Raw genomic sequence first — 13344 nt, forward strand, 5'->3', positions numbered from 1 at the left:
GGATGTTTGCTCCCTGTCTTTGCCTATGCCAGTAGAAGCCCCCGCACAGCACAGGCTGTAACGTGCTCAGAGCGGTAAGTCCAGCCCGTGTCCTTCGGCGATGCAGACTCCCAGTTCTGCTCTTTTAGAGCTCAATTTTTTATTAACACCCGTGCCCTGGAGTGTTACGAGTGCACTGCACTGCCGGGCAGAGCCGGCCGAGCGCTGCGCTCCCGAGTGCGGCGGGACAACAGCCGGCACAGGCAAGGTCCTGAGGAGGGTCGTTAACTCTGAAGCGGAGTGATTACAGCAGGCGCTGTGGTGCAATGGAGCAGAGGGAGCCACCGGCCCGGGACGAGCCGGAGCGGGGGGGTGGCCGGGCCCTCCCGGGGCGGTGCCTGCCGGGCCGAGGGGCGGAGTGAAGGGGCGGGAGCGCCGTGGAGGGGCGGCCGCCGAGGGGGGGCGACCGCTGCCGCGCATTCGGGCTGGGCTCCGCTCGGCTCCGCGGAGCGTGGCGCTGCCATGTTCGCCCGTGGCTCCCGCAAGCGGCTCTCCGGCCGGTCGGTGAGTGTTGTGGGGGGGGTTTTCCCTTCACCCCTGGCCCGGTGCGCATCCCCGCTCCGCTCCAACCTGTGGCTCCGTCCCGCCGCCCGCTCCGGCGGCGCCGCCGGTGCGGTGTGTGTGTGTCCCCGCCGCCACCCCCAAGCGTCCCTTCCTCCGGGGGCGTCCCCCCTCCAGTCCCGCCGTACTCCTTCCCCTTCTCCCAGCCGTGCGGATACCCACTTTCCCTGCAAGTCCGCCCCTTTTCCCGGGCGTGCCCCTGAGGCATCCCCCGGCCCACAGCTGGGGGGCCGGGACTGACCTCTGGGGTTTGTTGCAGCTGACGGCGTCGGGGGAGCCGGAGAGGGGCCAGCCCTGCAACACCTGCGGGGACCAGTGTCCCGGCTTCGCCCTGCACAAGTGGAGGTAAGGCCCGGCGAGACCCCTGTCCCACTGCCCCGTCCCCTGCCCTGTCCTCCCGAAGGCAGCAGGACCCGGAGAGATTTCCCTCCGGATCTCCCTTTGCAAGGTTTTGTGGCTCCCTCCCAGCTCTGTGTGCATCTGGGATGCAATTGTGGCTTTTTGGGAAACACTTGTGTTAGTCTTAAACGTGTTGCCCACCCTAGCTGGTGGTTCTAGAGGCACGGGTGAGTTGGGTAGACTCACTGAGCAGCATGTAGCTGAGCCTGTGCCTAGTGCTGGTGTGGGGTGCAGCAGGATCTAGACCTGGGACTGGGGTAACTGGTTTGCTAATTACCACCTCGCAGCCGATCCGCTCCCTGCCGCGGTCAGGGGCTCATCCTGTTGCCCCTGGTCCTGCTGGGGGCTGAAGCCACACTCACCTGGTGGGGACAGTCTGGGGTGGGAAGGAGGGATCAGGGCAGAAGGGAATCCGCTGTGTGAAACTCTTACCTGCCTCCATGACCCCGCAATGGGGTTTTTCCTCTCTCAGTGATGCCAAGCAGAGATTTAGCTATTAAAATGGATGAGGTGTGTGTAAGAATGAACAAGTATTTTTGGCCATTTCTGTGGTGTCTCTTTACAAAACAGTGCTGGTGCCTACGGGGCACAGCAAGCCCTGGCCTCTTGCTGCATCAGCCCCTTCTCCTCCCCCAGTGTGTGCTATCTAGAAATGAGTTCCTGCTCATGGGTGATATGGGACTTGGCAATATTAAATCTGGGCTGTGGGCTCCAGGAACTGGTGTACAGACTTAGTAGGCCAGGGAGCTCTTGGCGACCTTTTAACTTTGTTTTATAGTTATACCCTTTTTTTCCAGCACCTGCCGCACTCAGTGCTCCTCCCGGCTTCTGCCCTACTTCTCGGAGTGGCATCTCAGCAGATTAAGCACGGGTTCAGAGTGAGGAGAGGGACTGATTTATTCATGTTGAATCGTACCTTAAGCTTCAACCTTACAAACAGTCCTTCCTGGTGGCATTTGCTCCAGGGTGCAGTGGGATGGGGTCCGTGGGCTGAGGTCTGCCTCAGAAGGTGAAGGTGTCTCCTTCTCCCAGGCTGCAGGAGCTGCAGTCTCCTGACACCCTCCCCATGATCTGAATCTGCCACGTGTGCATTACTAGATTTATAAGGTCACCCTGAGTTGTCTTCTTTTCAGGGCTTATAAAGGCTTTCCTGAGCTGTCCCAGGTTTCCTTGCAGCTGAAGTTTGGGGTAGCAGGTGTTGTCACAGGGGCACTTCATCATGCTTAAAAGGGCATGTTTCAGCTGTAGGATGTGAAGAAAAAGGGTTGTCACCAGAGATATTTCTCCTCTGCTCCAAGGACTTACGAGGTGCTGTAGTTTGATTTTTGTTATGTCAGAGGGTGCAACTATTCAACAGCTTTTGAAAAATTAAGCAAATTTTGATAGCATCCCTTTGAAGGCCAAATGGCCCATCAGAAGAGGCACCCAGCTATGTGGGGAGTGTCAGATGAGAGGTGGTGTCATGGATCTGTTCAGTCGTGCCCTCTGCACCAGCACCTTGTGCCAGATCCTGCAAAGCCCTGTGAGCCAGAGGAGGGGAGCAGGAGGGTCCAGCCTGCCAGGACTACCCGTAGCTGTCTCCTGGCTGCTCTTTTCTGAGAGACCCTGTACCCGGGCAAGGAGTTTTTCTAAAACCATGTGAATTGTTCTAGCAGCCTTTTCTTGGGAAGGAAGGGGTTACCTCCCGTGGGGCAGGAGAAGGATGAGGGCTAAGTGGGTAAGGGTGGGGGTCATCCCCCAGAGGCATTGCAGCTTGTGTGCTCAGTGTGCATCCTTACACCAACTTACTTTGCATGGGAACTGGACAAGCTGACAGCCCTCCTGCATATGCATTCACATTTAATTGCTTTGATAGAAGAGTAATTAGGCAATTAAAACAAAGGCAACCTATTTGCCAGAACACAATAGAGAGAAAGCACATTCATTTTTTACTAGTGAGTGGTCTGTTAATGCCAGGATCATGTAAGCAGGCAAATTTTTAATGGTAGTTTTGTAGGTTGAAAATGTGCTCCAGAGCCTGTGCTCTCTGCATAGCCAGTGCCTGCTGGGGATGCTCAGAGGTACCTTGATGTGCAGAGTGAGATTGGACAAAAAACAAGGGTTTTTGAGGAAATCTGCACGTTAAGGATACAAACCCAGATCAATGAACCACTAGAGATTTGTGAGCCTTCTTATAATCCTTTAATAGCAGAGTTTTCTGATAAATGTAAATGGCACTCTTTTGCTTCAAATATGGGAACTGGTGATATGCTGTAGGGAGAAGGAATTCATAAGCTTGCAGGCACTGAAACCATTGCTGATGCAGGCATTGTCATATATGTAATTATGCAGGACTGTGTATTTTCTGGTTACCTGTGATTTTAGACGTGATCTGTGCAGCTATTCCATCAAGCAGGCAAATTGCTTAGTTAGATGCCAAAGGTTTCTGTACGTTCCCTTAAAAGCCACTTTTCTCAGATGGGGAGTTGGCTTTGAGTGTTGGTTGAATTTGTCATTCCTGGAAGCACATGCATACTTCCTGAGCCAGGGAAGCCACTCAAAATAAATTACATTCTGCGAAACTGTTTTCAGAATAAAACCAGCCTGTGTACTGTAGGTGATGTGCAAAAAGAAGATGAAAGAGGATTGATAAGTAATTAAAAAATGTCTCTGGTTTTAGAGTTTGTCTTTGAATCTTCGTAACTTTGCTCTGAAATTGTAATCTCAAATTCAAGGTAGTGAGTGCATTATCTTGTAAAAATATTGGCTTATTTAATACTACTTGGGGGGGGAAGCAAGGAACTGAAAACTCCCTGTGTTACAGATACAGTTAAACTGGACCCCACCACCTCCGTCTTACCCCTTGAAGCTCTTTGACCTCCTGTGTGCCACAGACTTTTGCCTCTCCCTGTAAGGCAGAAATTCAATTTTCAATTTTAAATCATTTAGCCCTGAAGAGGAGAAAATAAGTGGTTTGTCTGGAAAGACTGAAGATTGAGTTCCATCATCTTTGGGCATGAAGTCTGTGGGGATGTGGCTATCAGCTTATAACTGGTGTAACCCCCAATTTCCTCTGGCCTGAACAGCAAAATGACTCCTTCCTCTAATCACATTGCTTTATTTTATGGTAGGATGTCAGTAAAGTACGTAAGAACTGAAAAGTTCATCTGTGTGGGCTGCGGTCTGAAGAATGGAAATTGGGTGTACATAACCAAGTCCTCATTAATACAGGTCGATACTTGAAAGCTGGCTTTGTGTGGAAAAAGTGAAATCAAATTCAATAAAAATCTCCCAACTCCTTAGGAGCCCAGTTGCTGTTTTCTAATCAGATCTGCATGACATTAAACTGTGTGCAATTCAGCTTGTTAACAAGCTTTGGCATTAAATAAAGCTGTCACTGGAGTTTGGTGGATGAATAGCCATTAGGAGTGTCTTTTGCATAATGTCTTGGAGAGAAAAGCCTGCGAGGGAGGTGGTCTGGGAGGAGGGAAGGGAAGGGAATTTATAACCTAGTCCTGGTGCAATTAGTGTGAATATGCAAACCTTAAAGGTGACAAATGGTTTGCAGCTCTGGGAAGGCAGCGAGTGGCTTTTGCTGCTGTTAAGCCTACTGTGAAGAACTAATTTCGGATTTTCTCTGGCGAAGTCAAATTGAAGCCTTAGTACTGTATTTAAAATAGCGGATCCTTCGTGTTGGGAGATTGGCATGTGTTTAGCACACAGAAGTATGGTTTGTTTTTTCCTTGAGAAAGTCTTGCAAAAACCGATACTCTTGCAGTTCAACAGACCTTTCTGTTCCCTGCTCCCTACTTTCTCCTCCAAAAACACTAGCTAAACTGTAAATGCAGGACACCTAAATCTTAAGATGGTGTTTGAGCTCTGGTTTGAGGAGGGGGGATGTACTGCCTGGTTTGCAAAGCCTGCAGAGGCATTGGCGTGTGGCTGATTTCAGAGGGAAGACATTCAGATGCTGTGGCAGATAAGATAATTTTTAAAATAGTGTCTGAAAACCGTTGGAGAAGTCTTTGTTGCCATAGTTATTCTTGTGGCTTGCAGAAGCATTTAAATAACAGTAATAAACATGACATAAAGACTGGCTTACTGGGGTTGTAGTTTCAGTGTGAGATAACATTTTACATCTTTTCTTGGGGTCTCTTTTTCTTGCATGTGCTGTGTAATCTTTGTCCCTCAATCATGTTTTGGTACGGAGTAGATCTGATTCTCTTCATGTATCACTGTCACACAACACAGTCTTAATATTGGTGGCATGTGTTTGTACAGAATGTAGTGCCTGGCCCTTATCTTCCAAGGTAAATATACATCATGGTTAACTTAATATTCAGTAATATTCCATATTAACAAGTGAAGTTTTGGTGCATACAATTGTTTTGATCATTTATTTGTTTCTATAACTCTGATCTCATCTTGCCTCGTCAGATGTGGAAGCATCTGCAAGGACAAACTTTTCAGCTTCTCAGGAGAGACCACCCAGAGATCCCAGATGATAACAGGATCAGCCCACAGGGTTGTGGTTGACCACTGGATCAGAAAAACCTATAGAAAAAGCTCAGCTGATGGACAAGGAAAAAGAGATGTGTGTCATGAGATGGTGACCCGGTAAATGAGGAGGTTGACCAGAAGCCAAGAGATTTTGTGGTTGCCGGGTGATGGTGGATAGGTCACTTTTCAACTCCTACCTCTGCCTTGTTGTCTGTAGGCAGGGAGTTGCTAGTGACAGTGGATGTTTATTTTCTTTGCGTGTTTGTCCAGCGCCTGGTGCTCTGGACATTATCTGCTCAAGTGTGGTGAGCAATGCAAAATTCTCCGTACGTTTGCAGCCTCAGTCGGTGTTCGCCTGGCGCTGGCCCAGCCTGCAGGAGGGACATCCAGCAGGCACGGATGCGCATCCCGGAGCACCTTAGGGTCTCTGGTTTGATGCCCAGTGCCTCATCCAGAGAGCAGAAAAATAATATTTGTAACACAGCACGTGAACGAATAACATCAAATTCTGAAGCATTTGTTTCTACTTTCCAAAAAAAAAAAAAAAAATACAGATTATTGCTTCCATATGTTTTCAGCATTTTTCATAGGTTATGTATCTTGCACACACACTCCCAGCTTTTCCCTTTCATGAATAACATGCTTTGTGCCTCTCCTTTGGGATTCAGATATTCCACACTTCCTTGCATGTTTATTTGAAAGGCTTTGGAGATGTGAGAATAGCAATACCATATCTAGAATGGGCTTCTGCTCACAGCGCTGCCGTGGTGACCTGTGCCAGACCTGGTGGGTTTTACTACATTATTCATTTTGCAACGGGGAACCTACTGAAATAGGCAAAACTTGGCTGGTGCGGTCCATTCCGTTGTGGTCCATCCCGCTGCTCTGGAGGTGAGTCCCTGAGGGACTGCAGAGGGGCCAAGTGGACTGTGGTCCCCAGGAGACCTGTGCCTGTCCGCAGGGGTGGATGGAAATTACTTGTCTCTGAAAATGCTGTTGGAGGGGATGCAAAAAAAGAAAAGTGGGTTTTGTCTGCCTATTGTAAAGCCTTTCACAAAAGGGCTGGCATGGTTAGCTTGTTTTTCATGCTGGTTGCCGTTTTTGTTTGTGTTATTTTTGTGTGGTTTGTATGTTTGTTTCATCAGCAATTCAGAAAGTAGAAGTCATTCCCTGCCAGGTTACTCATTGTCAAAGTCAGTGTCCTTCAACCTCTGCGTCCCGGGTGGTTTGGGATGGGTGGCCACTGTGTGCACTGAAGCTCAGCTCTAGTGCATGCACTTTGCTTGGCATAAATGACTATTTACTCATATCTGCAAGATTAGGCACTTGTGTGAGTGTTTGAAAAATCAGGGTCTACTTTTTTCTTTGAGTTTTCAAGCCCTGTGGCAGGAAGAAAGAGCAGGGTAACTTGTGATGATTTGCGGTGCTACCACCGTTCCAACAGCATCTCTGCTGAGAGGCAGCCGAGCCATCAGGGTGGGAGTTTGGGTGGCTTGTAGTGTAGGGACCAGCTTCATCCTACCCTGGGACAATCTTGTCTTTTCATAAATGTCAAGCACAGAATTGCATTTAAGGAACTCCCAACCAATTTTTTGGCCTGTCCCTTCCTCATCTTCATGCCCTGCTGCTGAAACAGCACTTAAAACAGACGAGACTGATAAGGTATCCTGTTTGTGTTGGCTGGGAGACACGATATCCACTTTAACAGAGCTTTGCAATGTTGGAGGCAGTGTTGTCCCTGGCAAAAAGCCCAAAATAAATTCTTTAATTTTTTGTATGTGATATACAAAAGAGCAGGTGAGGTATGTACTTGTATCCGGGCAAGCCCAGGGAGCCTGTTTGAAGTCCTTTACAAGCCACTCAGGATTGTATTGCAAGAACTCAAAGGAGTTTGAGACACTTCTTGATTAAATTTCAGCCGAACACAGAGCCCTAGTCTGCAGCTGCTGTAACTGGAGTTGCTCTGCTGCCGGGCTCTGCCCAGCTCCCTTGCAGCTGAGCTGCTGGCAAAAGCCAAAAAAGCAGAATTTCTCCTAGAGAAAGGGCAGTGTGTGTACATTTTCTGTCTGTTTCGAAGCAGTTTTCTGTAATTGTACTTTTATGAATGGGGTGAAAAAACACTAAAAAGCTGCTGTGGGTTTTGGGCTGGTTTGGGGGGTTTATTCTGTTTCTAGAGTGATTGTGAATGACAGCAATGATGGAGGGGTCACAATGGGCAAACCCTGAATTCTGACTTTACCTGATATTTTACTTCTAGACTAAACAGACATTTTTAAAACTTGGGTGAGGGGTTTTTTTGCACTGTATTTTTTGGAAGAATTTCTACAGCTGCTTCTTGGTATACCAAGAGTGAAATATTACCTGCCTGGTGTGAGTGAGTGGGGTTTGCCATCCCGAAGGCAGAACGGTGGCCAGAAAGTGCTTCAGCTGTGGGGCTGTGCTGCTGGACACCATGCAAAGCACAGCTCCCCCACCAAGCTTTTCGGGATGGAATTGGCCAAGACAGACCCACAGACCTCAGAAGTGGGATGGATTCTCAGTGGGGATCTCCTTCAAGTAAAAAGCTGTTGGCGCTGGAGGCTGCGGTAACGGATTGAGGTGCCTTGTAGGGTGTGATTTAGTGGGACGTGGTGAACTGATGTAACAGCTCAGGGCTGATGGATACAGAAGGTCCTGTGCACCCCGTGCATCCCTCTCAAGCCCAGGGTAATGAGTTTAATTGGATATTGAAATCTCTACTGAGCTGGTGCAAGGAGACAGAGGAGGTGGGGATGAAGGGTTGCATCGGTCTCATGGCACACAAAGCCAGGCTGTCATCCCCGCCCTCAGCATCTCCATCTTATTGGGTTTTGCTGCGCTGCCACAGCTTCAGCCCTCTTGGTCCTCCTTGCTGGCCTCACAAGGGACCCTTGTGCAGAGTCCATTTTTCCTGCAGGATGCATCCCACCGGTCCCACCAAGCCCTGCATCCCACAGAGCCCTGGTGATGCCACCCACGGCTGCCATCACCTGCCCGGGCGTGCGGCACGTGTTCGGCGGGGAGGCAAAACTCCTACTCCTTTAATAGAGGGTTTGCAACAGGCCTTTGTCACAAGCACAGTGCAGCATGAAAGAAAAAGCTCCCATCCACCAATTTGGAAAGAAAAGTGCATGGAGTGCATAAATGCTGGTACCCGAGATCCTCAGCTGGAGGGGGACGGGGTGCAGCTATTTGGCCGACGCCTGCCGAGTGCTGCCCTCCTCTTTGTTGCTCTCCCCTGTCGAGATCTGTTCAGTGCTTTCAAGAGTTTTTCTTGGGTTTTGTTCCCTTTCTGTTTGTCTTTTAAAAGTCGATCTGCAGTCTTTTATTTTTTTTTTTTTCAAAGACATTCTTCCCCGGCCCCGCCTAGTAATCCATCCTTGTTACACCAGTGAGTCACTCTTCAAATAATCAATTGCATTTTCATTGTCTGGCTTGTAAGTCTATCACCGAGCTTAAGGATGGCTGATAGTATCAGCTGAGACCTTTGGCAGATGGTTTTGCAATTCACGATGCTCATTTGGAAATTTGCTTTTTTTCTCTGATGAATAATCTCCCAGCCATGGTGAGGGAAAGATGGGCTGGGGACTCTTCTCTGCACACACAGCATCTCTGTGGTCACTATGTAATGTTGGAGGAATTTGTAACATTAGCAGAGTTGTCTGGTGCGACGAAGACTAATTTTCTGGGTAAGCCTTGTGAGTATGGCTGTAAAGAGCCTTTTTCTTGTGGGCTGTTCTGTTCTTGCAGGCTCCATGCAAGCATCAGTGCAACCCCGAGGCGGCCGATGGCCAGAGCCTTTTTCAGGTTCATCGATGCTAAGGCTGAGAGATGTCTATAAAATTCAGGGTGCTCCTTTCTGCTGCTGGAGAGGCCATTTTTTCTTCTGTGTGCTGCTCTTTGCTCTCCACAGGGCCCTGATGTCAGAGCTTAACACTCAGAGAGCTAAGTATTACAATTATTATTCTTAACGCAGAGGGAGGCACTTTGTGCTCAGCCATCACAGCAAATATTTCATCTCCTATCAATTGCCCTCATGCAGATGCTACTGCCATGGTGATAAAAGACATAATGGCTGCTCTTGCTGATAAGGGGAGTATATAAATACTATTATTGAAATCCCTATGCAGAGGCTGTGGATGGATGGAGGAGAGTCCCTCTCTCTGCGAGGGGTTTCTCTTGCTCTGGAGACTGTTGGGGAGAGAAGGAGCACTCGTCCCAGCGCTTCCCATCGGCTGCAGCTCCTGGCAGCTGAAATGGGAGCTGCTTGGCCACAGCTGTGAGTAATTAGTAAAAGATGTCTTCCCCCCGCTCCTTTCCCCTGTCCCGCTTTCTTCCCTCCTCCTCTTCTCCTTGAAACCGAGCCATGGGCCCTGGGGGAGCCAGGAGGAAAGCCCTGAGCGGCTCAGGCTTGAGATGCTCCAGGTCACTTGGAGGCGGCCAGTGCTCGATGTGGTTGCTCCTCAGTAGCAGGATACAGGTCTAAGGACCCAACCCAACCTTGCGGGAAGTGTACTGCAGCTGAGGAGCCAGATATCATTTAGATCAAGCCAACAAAAAAATATTTCCATGGCAGCAGTAACCATAGGAAACCTCCCCAGTGTGTCTTGGGTGGTTCCTGTTTCCTTGCCTTCAGCTGTTTGCTTTGCAAGCAGAGCAGTGGTTGCAAGCGCTCCGTGTCCGTGGTGCCACCAGCAGTGGCTGGTGAGCCCGGCTGTCCCCTCCACCGGCTGTCCTCAGGGGCCTGGCAGCCACACTCCAGGGTGCATCGCTGCTCCTGCTTTTCTCTTGCACTCTAGTTGGTAAAAAGATGCTTTCAGAGGCTTCTTTAGACACTGTTAAGTCTCAAAGCCACCTTTTTACCTCCTGTCAGCTCACAAATGCGTGTTTGATCCTTAAATACCCAAGGCATGAAAGTGAATTGGCTCCCAGGGTCCAATTCTTCCCTTTCTATAGCGTCTTAGAAAGATGCTTTTATGTTTCCTCTGGCTCAGCTAGTGATGCTTGGCCTTCAACCAAGGTGGGGAATCTAGGACAAGAATCCCTGAGAACAGCAAGATGAAAAGTTATAAAAAATACCAACATTTTGTTGGGAAAAAAATTCTGGTAAAAGATTTCGTTTAAAAAGATAAGCTGGAATATTTTTGATCAGCTTCACGTGGACACATTTACAGGAGGATGTAAGAGGAGGGTTGTTTTCCTGGGTACTGCCTCCTCTAGGAAATCCAAGCCATGAAGTGAATACAAATGCTGGAGGTTTTGCAGTGAGTCACTGGAAGGGATGGGGAACCAGTTGTGCCGGTGTGGCTGTCTCAGTCGGCAGCCAACTCATCATCGGATGGGCCGGCTGCATGGGAGCACCCAGGGGCCTGGGCATCACTGCAGACAGCACCCACGGGTGCTCCGACCCCCTCCCATGGCAGTACAGTGGTTTGCACACATAGCTTTGTGGAGCAGATGGACCCTGCTTGTGGAGCCGAGGTGTTGCACAGAGACAGGTTAAAAAAAGACGTCTCCTTTTGCAAGAGCATGAAGCAGAAGGGAAAAGCTACCTCATGATGCCAGTAACTGGGATTTTGATGTTTGCGTACCACATGGCACCGCTCTGTCCTCCCTGAGCTGTCGGGTGCTCATCATGGCAGGGTTTGGTCCATGGGTGAAGACCTGGTTGGTCTTTGACCTGTCTGCCTTGGGTAGAGGTGGATGGACCCCTTTGCAGAGATGCTGCTGGGCTCATCTTGTAACCTGCCCTGATACTTGGCAGATGATTCAATCCCTGTTTTTGCAAACCCCACAACTCTACAGAAGTCAGGCTTTTGTTTAATACTATACAGCGTTTGAAGAAGTGGCAGTGGGGCAGGGACAAGGCTGATTCCCTTTCTATTCTTGCCTGCCAAACAAATGGGAATGTTCATCACAGAGCTGCGACTGTGCCGTATTAAATCTGCATTCAGTGCCATAAAGGCCACGTGCTGGAAATGCAGCCCCTTTAAATGTCAGATTTGAGGAGAGCTGGGACGTGAGAAGACAATAAAAGTTAATATTCTTAAGTCGGGTTTGTGCAGTGTAGCTCAGATTTTTAATATCGAAGGCATAATTTATTACAAGATATAGCAGTTTCAAATACATGTATTTGAATATGTTTTAATATTATTTTTCTTTCCAGTAGCTGCCTTACAAAAGAAAAATGATTTTGTGTTACCATGTGACAGTTTCAGCTAATATCTAATATCTGCGATCTGCTGAAGTGTGAAGGCTATCTGATAAATGCCTGAATCATAAAGCTATATTGTTTGTTCTAATTTCCCTTTGCTGTTTTCAAACATATAAATAAAACATTTTTACACCATACCCTGTGCAGTTCAAGCCCAAACTATTTACTTTCTGCTGATGCAACCTATAAGAGGCGTTGAATCTTTCAGCTTGACAGGGGGGATCTGGTGGCATTCGTATTGCGTGTTGTGCTCAAAATGATCAAACGTAATTTTAATAAATATTTTGTCTGAAGTAAAGTTATAAAAAAAGTACTAAATCTTCTTTTCAAACAAAGGAGCATTTGTCTCCTTGTACAGCAGAGGGCACTCGGCATCGCCAAGATGGGAGGCTGCTCCTTGGAGCTGCCTGAAGGGAAATAAAAAAATCACTGTGCTTAAATTATATTTTGCAGAAATGAAATACTCTGTGTGTGTGTTTGCTTATATATGTGTGTGAGTGTGTATATAAAAAGATACAGGGTGGCATATATATAAAAATAATCCCAGCACATAATATAAAACTCAAATATTCGCAGTGGTTGCTGAAGTTGGATGAAGCGCATGTTGTGTTGATTAATGCTCAGCCTGGTGTTACGCTGAGCTTCGGCGGGGACTGAAGCATGCCGAGAGGGGAAAATGAAGAGGCCCCAACTAGTGAAGGGTTGCAATCTTCATTTTCCTTGCAAACATGTGAAGTCTGGAGCCATCTTATGATGCCGGGGACTACCCCAAGTTAAGGAAGGGTCTTGAAAGGTGGATAATATCAGGGTATGCTAAATCATGAGTCTTTCCTTCTAGAAAAGAGGCAGCACATCAGGCAGCCAGGGGGTTTTGTGCTGCGGTTTGCAGTGCTGTGGTCTCACTCTGCACAGCACCAAAGCTGGTGGAGTTTCAGGGCTCTTGGGAAAGTCCTTGGGATGATACTCATCCCCTCCTTTAGAAGTTATCAGCTGTTTAAGGAAACTTGAAATAGTGAGTTGGGTGGATGGGGCAGGGAGCAGCCCCAAGCCCATGGGCGAGGCACAGGGCTGGGTGCTGGCTGGAGCGTCCTTAGTTGGAAAATGAAGCTCCTGCTTGCTGGTGAGGGACCCCCTTCTGCAGGTATGAAGATGTGTGCTTCGTTGCCCAGGGTCAGTCATGGAAACTGGGACCTCACCTTGTGTGTTAAGGTTTTTCCAACAGAAATGGATGACTTTTTTTTTTTCTTTCCTGTAGCTAATTGCACAGAAATTACCAAAACATGTTTTTCATTGAGCTTCTATTGGTGTTTCTTTCAAGAAGGAATAGAGAATCCCAATGCCGAGTCCATGTTCAGTTTTTGACTTTGCTGTAGCACTGTTAAAATATCCAGGGATTTTGTGCTGTGCTTTGGGTGATGTGTTTCCTCGTGAAACCGTAAGATGCCATGCCGAATTTTCAGATTTTAGTCATTAATTCAAGAGGAATTCAGATTTCTTCTGTCTCCCCCAGCTACTTAATCTGAATCTCTCAAAGCATTACTCCCGCAAGGGGCTGCAAGTGTCAACACTGATGTGTAAAATATGGGGCTGGTAAAAAGAGTGAGAGGGCATGTGGTTCAAGATAACCAGTTTAT

At 48.1% G+C, this 13344-nt stretch overlaps 1 long non-coding RNA gene across 1 annotated transcript; it reads left to right on the forward strand.

Moving 5' to 3' along the window:
- Positions 1 to 444: 444 nt before the first annotated feature.
- Positions 445 to 4281, forward strand: LOC309443091. Its single transcript, XR_014184736.1, has 3 exons — positions 445 to 543; positions 860 to 945; positions 3803 to 4281. It is a non-coding gene; the product is annotated as an uncharacterized lncRNA (long non-coding RNA).
- The last annotated feature ends 9063 nt before the right edge of the window (positions 4282 to 13344 follow it).

The sequence above is a fragment of the Streptopelia decaocto genome, assembly GCF_964273445.1.
Source record: "Streptopelia decaocto genome assembly, chromosome: 8".
Taxonomy (NCBI): Eukaryota; Metazoa; Chordata; class Aves; order Columbiformes; family Columbidae; genus Streptopelia; species Streptopelia decaocto.